The following is a 12834-nucleotide window of genomic DNA, read 5'->3' as shown; positions in this document are numbered from 1 at the left end:
GACATAATCTCCACACGTAGTCATCGGGTCTTACCCGGACATAATCTCCACACGTAGTCATCGGGTCTCACCCGGAACATATTTCCAAGTTTCATGTACATTTAATCACATGTTACAACATTCACATTAGCCATTCGGCTTTACCACATATACATATCACACATATATTTCACATTCATCACATCGGCCATTAGGCCTTATCACATATATACACTTTCACATTCATCACATGGGCCATTAGGCCTTATCACATATATACACACTTTCACATTCATCACATCGGCCATTAGGCCTTATCACATATATACACACTTTCTCATTCATCACATCGGCCATTAGGCCTTATCACATATATACACACTTTCACATTCATCACATCGGCCATTAGGCCTTATCACATATACACACTTTCACTTTCATCACATCGGCCATTAGGCCTTATCACATATATACACACTTTCACATTCATCACATTGGCCATTAGGCCTTATCACATATATATATCTCATACATATTTCATATTTTTCTTGTACATCAATTTCAGCAATAGCTTATAAGCAACTCAAATAGTTTCATCAAAGTTTACAACAAAATCACATATTCACTACATGCAGTTTTCCTGAGCAACAGTCACTAAATTGTTTATAACTGGAGCTACAAAACTCAAAATCAATTGCCGTTAATTTTCCCCGAATGTAGACTCACGTATCTTTCATCCATAAAATTTTCAGAATTTTAGGTGTGGCCAATCAATACCAGATTTTTCTTAAAGTTTCCCTGTTTCACTGTTTGACTAATCTGACCACTCTTCGCTACTGAATCAAATTTTCATTGTACAGAATTCATAATGTGTTCTATTTGATTCCATTTGAAACTAGACTCATTAAGGAGTCTAAGCATATAAATCTTATCTTATAACCATTTTTGTACAAATTATAATGATTTTCCAAAAACAGAACAGGGGATTTCGGAGTCATTCCGACACTGTCCCGCACAACTTTAAATATCTCTTTATAGGAAATTTCTTTGCTTCCACGGTCTCTTTTATAAGAAACTAGACCAACTAAGCTTTGATTACATATTTTATTCAGCCTATAATTCCACACCAACAATTTATAGGATTTTCTAAAATCACATTACTGCTGCTGTCCAAGCAATTTATTACAATTTGCTCTTAACTTTCCAAGTCCAAACACTTATGAACTTACCATTTGGGTTTAAGACATATCATGGCCACATCATATCTTATCAAATCAACTCATTATGTCCTATTATGATTGAATTTACTCAACGGTTAATCACTTAAAACTTACCTCGGAAGTTGCCGAACGATTACGACGGCTATTCGATCACCTCTTTCTTTCCCTTATCCAACTTTGATCCTCTAGGCTCTTGAGCTAGATCAAACAATTTACTTCCCAAATTAAACATAGTCATACGACATCCATATACATTTTATACTAGCTGAAATGTACCATCAAGATATACTTTACTCAAATAATTTACATTAGCCGATCATGTATAATGTTTTGTAACTTAATAAACTTATCATACATTATGTATTCATAATATTTGTGCAGCCAATTATCCATGGTCATACACACACAATCAAAAATGAATACCAATTTTCATATCCTCTAGGCCCTAAGCGAATACACTTGTCATGTTCACCTACATTTTCAAGTACAACATTCTCATTTTCGGCATTAGTATCAAGCATAATAGCTAATTCTTCCCACCACTTCATCAATGCAATCATACCATCACAAATCAACTTAAAATAACCATATCTAATAATCGAATACCTATAGCATTGCACATTTCTCACATAGCAAGTACAACTAAATTCATTATTAATATATATATATATCTAAACACTTAACTACAAGATTTAATCACCATTATCAAATCATAAAACAGCTTATAACCATCATTATCTTTAAAACACTTAGCATTTTACCCATTTAATCAAGCCAACTCTCAAGACCATTCCATCACACAAATTATACCATAAATCATACTTACAATTTCAGTTAATGCATGACCGAAACTCACCATCATTAACATCATTATCAAACCAAAACCAAAACACATCTATGGGATGAGTAGAGTTTGAACTAATCATCTCAAACATGCATAGATTTTCAAGAATCATTCAATACATACCTCATTCTAGCCATCTTCTAAGCCAAAATCAAAGCAACCAAACTTTCCTCTCCTCCCTTTAGGCTACTGCAATGGAGGACAAAGATCAACCAATTTTGAATCAATTTTCTATGACCCAATGCACATACCTTGGATTTTTAGCTTGCTATCTTGCTGAAATTCTCAAAGCATACTTCTTCTTTCTTTCTCCAACATTCGCCAAGGATGTTCAAGAATGAACATTTTTTCATTTTTTGTTTCCTTTCCTCTCACTCACGGCAAGGGGGGACAAACACACATTGCCCATGCTCTTTATTTTATTATCCTCACATAATGCATTGTCCCAACATGTTTATGACATGTTTTTAGCCATAACACTTTGTCCACCCATGCTCATGGCCGGCCACTACATTTTAGGGGGAAATTGACATGCAAGTCCTCCTTTTGACTACATGCACTATTAGATCCTTGTAGATTAGCCTATCACATTTCAAAAGTGTCACACAAGTCCTTTTGACTAAATTCACATGCAAGTTACTAAATCGAAGCTTAAAATTTTCGCACATTCATATTCACATATTTTAGACCATAAATATCACATCCAAATAATTTGGTGACTCGGTTTAGCGGTCCCTAAACCGCTTTCCGACTAGGGTCACTTTAGGGCTGTCACAAAACTAGTTTGGAAAGAAAAAACGAACTTAGAAAATTTTTCTTCCTTTATAGGGGACGGAAAGTAAACTAAGAGTAACAAGAAGGTTAAGACTTTATGTCTACCCAAAAAAGAAGCAAAGAAGCCTAGGAAGCCTAATGACTTGTTTAAGTCTAAAGATTTTTTTTTTTTTTACAATAAGAAAGGACACTATAAGGCTAATTGTAAAGACTGGAAGAACTACTTCGCCTATGAGAGTAAAGGTATAAAACACTTGGTTATTGAAACTTGTTTAGTGAAAGATTCAATAGACCGATGAGTAATTGATTTTAGAGCAAATAGTCATGTTTGTGTTTCTTTGTAGAGGTTTAAAAAATCGAAAAATACCTGGATAAGAATCTATCATTGCGAACTATAGATGAGAATAATGTGGCAGTAGAAGTAGTGGGAGACGTACATCTTTATTTTGATAGTTTAGGAAGATTATATTAAAAGAAATTTTTGTTGCATTTTTATTCAAATATGGTTATACCTTTACTTTTAATAAAGGTATAGAAATTTATAGAAATCGATATCTTATTTATAATGGATGGATACTAAATAATCTCTATTTTATCAAACCAAATGTGTACTTACTACTAAAAATTGAATTAGTGACTAAGAAACTCAAAGCTTCTTTTTAACACCCCTAACCTGTATCCGTCACCGGAATAGGGTTATAGAGCATTACCGTAAAATCATAATTTAAAACATTTATTTCCAAACATTAGATAAACCATAACACAATTCATTCAAACACATGTATATCATCTCTTATTCGAGCCTTCGAGGCCTTAGAAACAGTTTAGAAACGATTCTGGACTAAATTAGAAACATATGAAACTTTAATGAAAAAGTTGGAAAAAAATTCACATTGCGGGGGTCACACGCCTGTGTGGCCAGGCCATGTGACTCACACAGATGAGACACACGCTTGTGTCTTAGCCTGTGTAACATTCGAAATGGGGACACATGGCCGTGTCCCAGCTCGTGTCCGCTGTAACACCCTTAACCCGTGTCTGTCGTCGAACTAGGGTTAAGAGGCACTACCGACCACAACATTACTTTCAGATACGATATATTCACACAGGTCATATTCTCAAAAATAAAACATATAATAGATTTAATATCAAACATATACTGTTAATCGAGATACAAATACTATTCATAATTCAAATTATCAACCAAATTCATATTGTACAGATAAACATATTATCACATTAATATGTCTGCCTCAAAGCCATACAAAACACACTTTCCAATTATATGCACAAGTCGGGTGTTTATCAAAGTAAGGGTAATCAAATACTTAATAATATTTATGCACTTAAAAGACCGAACAAATTATATCACAATATCCAAACATACTAATTCAAGTATTAAAATTTCAAGACTAAGCACCAATTCTTATATCAAATTTACCAAATTTAAAACACAAAATACATATCCACCAAATGTACTTTAATATTAATTATAATATACAATTTAGTTATTAATAAACAAATACCATACTCATTAGTTAAACCAAATTAAAATATACTATCAAGTTAATAAAAATTAAACCAATGATTTCATAATTCAATTACCAAGTGTCCCACAACTATAAAATTAAAACCATCGCTACTACATCACATAAACCTAATTCAATCAATAAATGTTTATTCTTTTACCTTATTACTAAGTCGAATAGTAGACCACTTATAAATACAAATCAAACATATATTAAATATCTGCTTACAATTATAAATCATGCATTATATTCAACCAAAATTCACATAAGTTTAAATATACTTATGAACCCAAAATTTAATATGTTCGATACTCATATCACATTTATATTCAAATATACTCATTATCTCATTTTTTTAATCTTTATTAATACATATACAACATAATTAATCATCTTAACCAAAGCCAACATAACATCTATAATTCTTTTGATTTGTGTATATATATATATATATATATATATATATATAGACAACTAGACACATCCGAATAGGCTTTATAATAAGTCACGTTTACAGATTACCAAACATTCAAGACACATCAATTTAACAGTTGCTGCACAAACTCATAGTAACATTAATTCAAATCATGTTACAATTTTAAATAGCAATCACGCATGCAAAATTTATACTTTGTACCAAATACATATTATGCTATTTGGTTTCATAACCGAATCTTATTACCTAAATTCATATACTCATCTAAATCTTCCAACATTAAATTACCAATAATTAAACTCATCAAACATTTTAATTTAGAATATGTACAACCAAACCTAGGCATAATAAGCCCGCCATTTTCACATGGCTTTAAATACATAACTAAATTCGTTATTTCAAAAACACTTTCCAGCCTATACATGCCATAGTTCCAAAACACAATTTATAAAATACCGAAGACAGTCGATAGCGTGATAAGCTCCTTTGGCAATTCCCAGATTCGTAACTTGGATTCAAAATCTATAAAATAGACTAAATATGAGAACACAGAGTAAGCTAATATAGCTTAGTAAGTCATAAGAAAATATTCAACTCAATCACATTTAATAATCAATAGGAAAATTCATAATACAATATTTTACTCAAATAATTAATTAAACTTATTAAAAGTGATTATAAACTTGTGACTATATATCAACTTTCCCTTGGCCGAATACACAAGTTACTAGTATTATATATATACCTTCCACTTATATATATCATTATCATATTCATAGCCAAAGATAGCCTCATATATAAACATACTTATAGATCTCATTTCACTCTACCTATATTCGCATCTAAACATTAACAGCCAGCCGCATCCAAGCCTTTAATACCAACATAAATTTCATGCCTCACTCTATCAATCATTTGCCATACATAATATTCATCTATTCCTAATTCAAGTACTCATAATTAGCTCTACATCCATCGGCCAAATGGATCAACTCACATGTATACTTAATTAACCAGCATTACAATGACACTCAAATTATTCTTTTATAAGCCGAATATACACACCATATACCTATATATTTTTCATTTGGTTTGCATACAATTCTTCACAAATATTCGAGGATTTCAATTACCTTTACTCAAGTAAATATCAAGATAATTCATGTCTGACCGTTTAATTTGATTTCACAATTACAATTTGGTTCTTTTAAGGGATCAGCCGACTCGCACACTCAATGCTAAATCTTTGTAACGTATCACACACTTAGTGCCATTACATTAACATCTCGCACTGTAACACCCCAAACCCGGCCCAGACGTTATGGCCGAATCTGACGTGTCACATTGAAGTTAAAAATCCATGTTTCGTTTTAGTGCTTTAAAAATCGACTTTTGTTAAGCTAACAAAGTGAATGGAAGTCGGGCACCGGTAGGAATCAGAATAGAGGAGGTGAGCCATGAAGGTCGCTTAAGTACCAAGCTCTTCAAATGGATCCAATCCTAGACATGCCCACAACCATTGCCACACTTGGTTAAATTGAGTTGTAATTTATTTAAGTTGAAATCTTTGATAAATCGGATAATCGTGGCGTGGTGTTATTTTGAAAACAATTATCATTTTGAAAACACGACCTAAGTCTAGCCCATTTATTAACAAACAGAATAAGGTTATTAAAAATAAAATAATCCCAGAAAAGAAAGAAATCAAGTCAAAATGGCCATATTACAATCCAAAAATTAATAATAAATAAAGCAAACTTAATGAAAACCAAACACTTATTCAAAAGCCCAAAGGCGATCACCGTGACTCTGAATCCCCTCCGGCTCTAAGTCCTCAAATCAAGGCTCACCTGCAAGGTTAAGGAAAGGGGTGAGTTTGGAAACTCAGTGTGCAACAAGCCCCTTTCAGAGCCCAAAACAATATCAGCCTGCTGGGCCTAAGCCCAAATCCAATCTCAACATATACTGGGTCGAAGCCTTTCGTTTAACGGTTACTGGCCCGTAGGCCCATTTCATTATCACAAGTAATGTCAATGAAAGAATGAATGCAAGCCCATTTGGGGAGACTACTCGACCCACCATCCGCTACGCTCCACTCGTACCAACCAACACACCATGTGGGGAATAATTCAACCCACCCAACCAACACACCACTGGCAGCATAGCTGCTTTATCATATATCTGGAGGCCTAGCCTCTTTTAATAACTGGGGCAAAGCCCTTTTCGGTAAACTAGGCATAAGCCCTTTTCAATAAACTGGGGCATAAGCCCTTTTCGGTATACTGGGGCATAAGCCCTTTTCAATAAACTGAGGCATAAGCCCTTTTCCACTTCCTCCATCCATATAAAAACCCAACCGAATGCATTTATGAATTCATCATGTGCATTTCATACATATCATGTGCATATCATAGATATCATGTGCATATCATATCATTCATGTATATCATATCCCACGTATCAAATTTATAATTAAACCCTAGGGGTATAATGGTCATTTTTACCTAGGGGCAAAACAATCATTTTCATATTATAAAGGTAATTTCATAAATTTACCAAATATTAGGGTTTTCCATGTTCATTATTAGTCACTAACCATTCTTATGTTTTAAACAGCGATTCTGGCCCATTTTTAGCGAAACCGAGTTATTGGGCCAAAAACCCCTAATGGGCCCTACAAATGCCGACTTAGCCCACTAAGCCCACTTAACTCAAACTTTACAACAGTACTAACCTTGTTAACATGCAACTTTTCCAAATTCCATTTTCTATCATTTCTACCCAAATGGGCCCGGAAGCCCATTGGGCCCGATTTTGGCCCCTCGAGGCCCAACTTACCGTGAATGCCAAAATCATGCCCTTACCTTCTCCAACATTCCTGATCATCAACCTGGCGAATCTAACTAACCAATGAGCGTTCGCTTGCTCACAAGTCCTCGAAATGCCAGAATTTTGGCATTTCGGCTTTTCGGCATTTATCATTCTAAGCTATGTAAAAGGGTTCGTTACACACCTGTTTTGTGATATTCCTCGATGAAATCTCCTACACGATTTCTCTTATAATCAGCTGTTAATAGATCAGCTTACAATAATTGAACCAAATCGAGAACCATCTAATATCAACACTTACACATTCGGCTACCCTTCATAATGGCCTTAAGAACCTTACCTTTTCCGAAATTGATGACTAGCTCTAGCCACTCTGATGATCCAAACTAATCCAAGTCGACCCTACGCCTTGCCGCTTCTCTACTAAACAAACCAATAAAAAGATTAAAAGAAAATCCCAATAAGGCCTCTACCCATATTCGGCCACCTCCCTAAACTATAGGGGTTTCGACTTTTGTCAACAGTTACTATAGGAATCGTTTAGAGTTCGAGCACTTACCACAGTCTCTCTTCTTGAATCTGTTTATGCTTAAAAGATAAAGGGATTGCCCACCAAAAAGTGAAAAGAAAAAGAGATTTGCTGGTCAACAAGAAATCGACACCACCTAGCTTCATGATTTGGCTTTATGCGGTATTTGGCGAGAGTGGTGGTAAGAAAAACAATAGGTGAACGAAGGGGAGTAGTGGGCTGGTTTTGGAAAAGAAAAAAAAAGAAAAGATGAATGGGAGGAAGGTAGATTCGACTGGAAAAGAAAAGAGAGAAAAAAGACTACACCAAAAGGAGAAAACGACACACCCTAATTCCTATTGTCGAAAATCCCTAACTAAAACCCCTCTGCCGAAATCCCCTCTCTAATCCCCTCAATTCGACTAAGCTCTATCCTCCTCTCAAATCCCTAAAATTTCTCCCCTTATCCCTCCTTAATTCATGCATTTGACTGATTCAAACTCTCTCCCACGGAGTTCCATCCAGCTTTAAACTCTAACATGCACAAGCATAAAAATAAAATTACCTTTGCCGTCACAGGGAATCGAACCCAGTCCCCAACACTTACACGCCACCTTTATAGCTCCCTAGTGGCGTCACTTAGCCACTTTACCAGAGGATCTTTTGTGTTACATTTCACCCACAAATTTTAATAAGACCACCTATCCAAAGCCCCTAACCTCTTAAGTCCAAAATTCAAAAATTCAACCGGGTTTTGGCCAGCAGATGGGCCTTCCATAAGCCCATTTACCTACTCAAATTATGAATTCCACAACCAAATACCAAATTTTAAAAACTTTACCAAAATATCGAGAATCGTAAAAAACCCGAAAATCAGGATGTTACAATTCTACCCTCTTTAAAGAAATTTCGGCCTCGAAATTTACCTGATCCAAACAGTTGAGGGTACTGCTGACGCATCGCCTCTTCGGTCTCCCAATAGCTTCTTCCTTGCCATGGTTCCTCCAAAGTACCTTCACTAATGGGACTGACTTCCTTTGCAACACCTTGACGTCGTGATCAAGTATTTGCACATGTTCCTCTTCGAAAGTCAAATCTGACTGTACTTCGATTTCTGCAACTGACACGATATGAGTTAGGTCCGAATGATATCACCTTAGCATGGACACATGAAAAACTTCGTGAATACGATCCAGCTCTGGAGGTAACTCTAGTTGGTAAGCCATCGGCCCTATCCACTTAATAATTCGATGAGGCCCAATAAACTTTGGACTCAACTTGCCCTTCTTACGAAATCTCAATATCTTCTTCCAAGGCGAAACTTTCAAAAAGACCATGTCCCCAACTGCATATTCAATATCCTTACGCTTCAGATCGGCATAAGACTTTTGTCAATCCGCTGCCTCCTTTAACTGATTCCTACTCACCTTAATCTTGTCTTCGGTATCTGTTACCAATTTCAGCCCAAGTACTTGCCTTTTCCCTAATTCTGCCCAACAAGTAGGCGAACAACACCTTCGCCCATATAGTGCCTCGTAAGGAGCCATCTGAATACTTGCTTGGTAACTGTTGTTATACGCGAAGTCCGCCAATGGAAAATAGTCCTCCCAATTGCCCTTAAATTCAATAACACAACCTCTCAACATGTCTTCTAGAATCTGAATGACCCTCTCTGACTGCCCATCGGACTTAGGGTGAAAAGCCATACTAAAGTCCAATCGCGTTCCCAACGCCTCATGCAACTTTTGCCAAAATTGAGATGTAAACCTTGGGTCTCGGTCAGAAATTATCGATACTGGCACTCCATGCAACCGCACTATCTCTGCCACATACAACTTAGCCAGCTTCTGAAGTGAATAATCGGTTTGGACGGGTATGAAATGGGTAGATTTCGTGAGCCTATCCACAATTACCCAAACCGAATCCTTCTTAGAAGGTGTCAATGGCAACCCACTTACAAAATCCACAGTTACCCTTTCCCACTTCCAAAGTGGTATCTTTACCTATCAGTAATAACTCAAGGCGCTTGATGCTCGGCCTTCACTTGTTGACATGTCAAACATCTCCCCACAAATTTGGTCACTTCTCGCTTAAGCCCAGGCCACCAATATAGTTCTCGCAAGTCTCGATACAACTTACTCCCTCCTGGATGCATAACACAAGGTCCATTATGTGCCTCTTTCAAAATCATCAATCTCAAGTCAGAGTCCTTTGGCATACAAATTCTTCCTCGAAAACAAAGAACTCCCTTGCTATTTAACCCAAAATCTGGATTCTCCCCCTTCTCAACTTGCTGAAACCAAGAAACCAACGACTCATCTTCCAACTGTTGCTTCTTAATCTGTTCTACCCAAGTCGGTCTCACTTGTAACTCTGCCAATAAGCTTCCATCGTCACACAAACTTAGACGAGCAAACATTGCCTTCAACTCCGCCACAGCCCTTCGACTTAACGCATCAGCCACGACATTTACCTTACCTGGATGGTACTCAATCAAACAGTCATAGTCCTTTAACAACTCTATCCACCTTCGCTGTCTAAGATTCAGCTCCTTTTGAGTCAGTAAGTACTTAAGACTCTTGTGGTCCGTATAGATGATGCATCTCTCCCCATACAAGTAATGCCTCCATATCATAAGCGCAAAAATCACTGTTGCCAACTCCAAGTCAGGTGTAGGATAGTTCACCTCATGAGGCTTAAGCTGTCGTGAAGCATAAGTGACCACCTTACCCTCTTGCATCAACACGCAGCCCAAACCTATATGTGACGCGTCGCTGTAAACAGTGAAATCCTTACCAAACTCTAGCTGAATCAACACTGGCGCTTCTGTCAAAACCTTTTTTAGCTTCTCAAAAGCCTTTTGCTGCTTATTCGTCCATACAAAAGGTGCTCCCTTTCTTATAAGTTTCATTAATGGTGCTGCCAACACAGAAAATCCTTCCACGAATCTCCGATAATAACCTGTCAACCCCAGAGAACTTCGGATTTCTGTTACTGACCTCGGTGGCTTCCATTCTAGAATTGCCTCAATCATTCGAGGGTCAACCTTGATCCCCTCAGCAGACACAACATGCCCCAAGAAAGTGACTTCCCTCAGCCAAAACTCGCACTTACTAAACTTCGCATAAAGCTGCTTTTCCCTTAGCACTTGCAGCACAACACGAAGATGCTCATCATGCTTCTCTTCCGTTTCCGAATACACCAAGATAACATCGGTAAAAATGACTACGAACTGATCCAAGTATGGCTGAAACACCCAATTCATTAAATCCATGAATACTGCTGGTGCATTAGTCAAACCAAAAGGTATTACCAGAAACTCATAATGACCATATCGAGTCCTGAACGCCGTCTTATAAATATCCACTTCTTTGACTCTCAATTGATGATATCCTGACCGAATGTCGATCTTAGAAAATACCGAGGCTCCTCTTAATTGATCGAACAGATCGTCGATTCTTGGTAACAGATACTTGTTCTTGATGGTCAGTTTATTCAACTGCCGATAGTCAATACACATTCGCATAGTCCCATCTTTCTTCTTTACGAACAACACTGGTCTTATAAATCCCCTATCCAAAAACTCTTGAATCTGAGCTTTCAATTCCACCAACTCCTTTAGTGCCATCCTATGAGGCGCAATGGACATAGGAGCTGTACCAGGTAACAATTCAATTTCGAACTCGACTTCTCTATTCGGAGGTAATCCAGGAAGTTCCTCTGGGAATACATCTTGAAATTCCTTAATGGTCCTAACCGACTCTACCGTTATCTCCTTAAGTTCAGTTCGACTTACAAAGGCCAAGTACGCCCCACAACCTTTTCGAATCAACTTCTCGGCCCTTAAAGCCGAAACAACATTGGACAATAATTCCTTCGTTCCCCTATGACCATTATCTCCTCATCTTCAGCAGTTCTTAGTACCATTCTCTTTGCAGCACAATCCAACGTCACCTTATGCTTAGTTAGCCAGTCCATTCCCAAGATAAGATCAAAATCCCCAAATGCCAGCTCCATCAATCTCCTTTAAAAATCTTACCTTGTGTCTCTAAAGGCACCGCCCTAAAGAGTTTATCTACCTTAACTGAGTGTCCTAAAGGGCTTATCACTGATACCCCACTCACAGTCTCCTCAGGAAGCACACCCAATTTCCCAGATACATCACAAGCAACATACGAGTGAGTGGAACCCACATCAATCAAAGCAGTGTAAGGCGTGTTATGAATGAAGAACGTACCGGTTATAACATCAGGAGCGTCACCCTCCTCACGACGTTGTGCAGCATAAACTAATGCCGGCTGTCGAGCTTTAGCATGTCTAGCACCCCTGCCAGGTGCCCCACGTCCTCGTCCATTACCATTGCCACCTCTACCTTTCCCACGATCTCTCTGTGGTGGTGGTCCTCCTCACTGTGGTTGGACATCCCTTTGCTCATGACTAGTTCTGAAATGTTCTCCGAGGACATTCTCTGAACTTATGCTCCTTGGACCCACATCGAAAACATGCTTCAGTTCGTTTCCAGCACTCCCCCATATGCACCTTACCACAGTCCCTACAAACCTGCGGTCTAAAAGTATTTACTGGAACTGCTCGAATCGGTTCCTCCATCCTTGCTCTTTTAACATTCCGATTCGTAGCACTTGAGGGTCTAAAATCCCTCTTAAATTTAGGTCGATCCTTCTCACGATTCAGCCGCTCAGTCCGCTTTACCTCCT

Source organism: Gossypium arboreum, chromosome 6 (assembly GCF_025698485.1).
Source record: "Gossypium arboreum isolate Shixiya-1 chromosome 6, ASM2569848v2, whole genome shotgun sequence".
Classification (NCBI taxonomy): Eukaryota; Viridiplantae; Streptophyta; class Magnoliopsida; order Malvales; family Malvaceae; genus Gossypium; species Gossypium arboreum.
Note: the sequence above shows the minus strand (reverse complement) of the source record.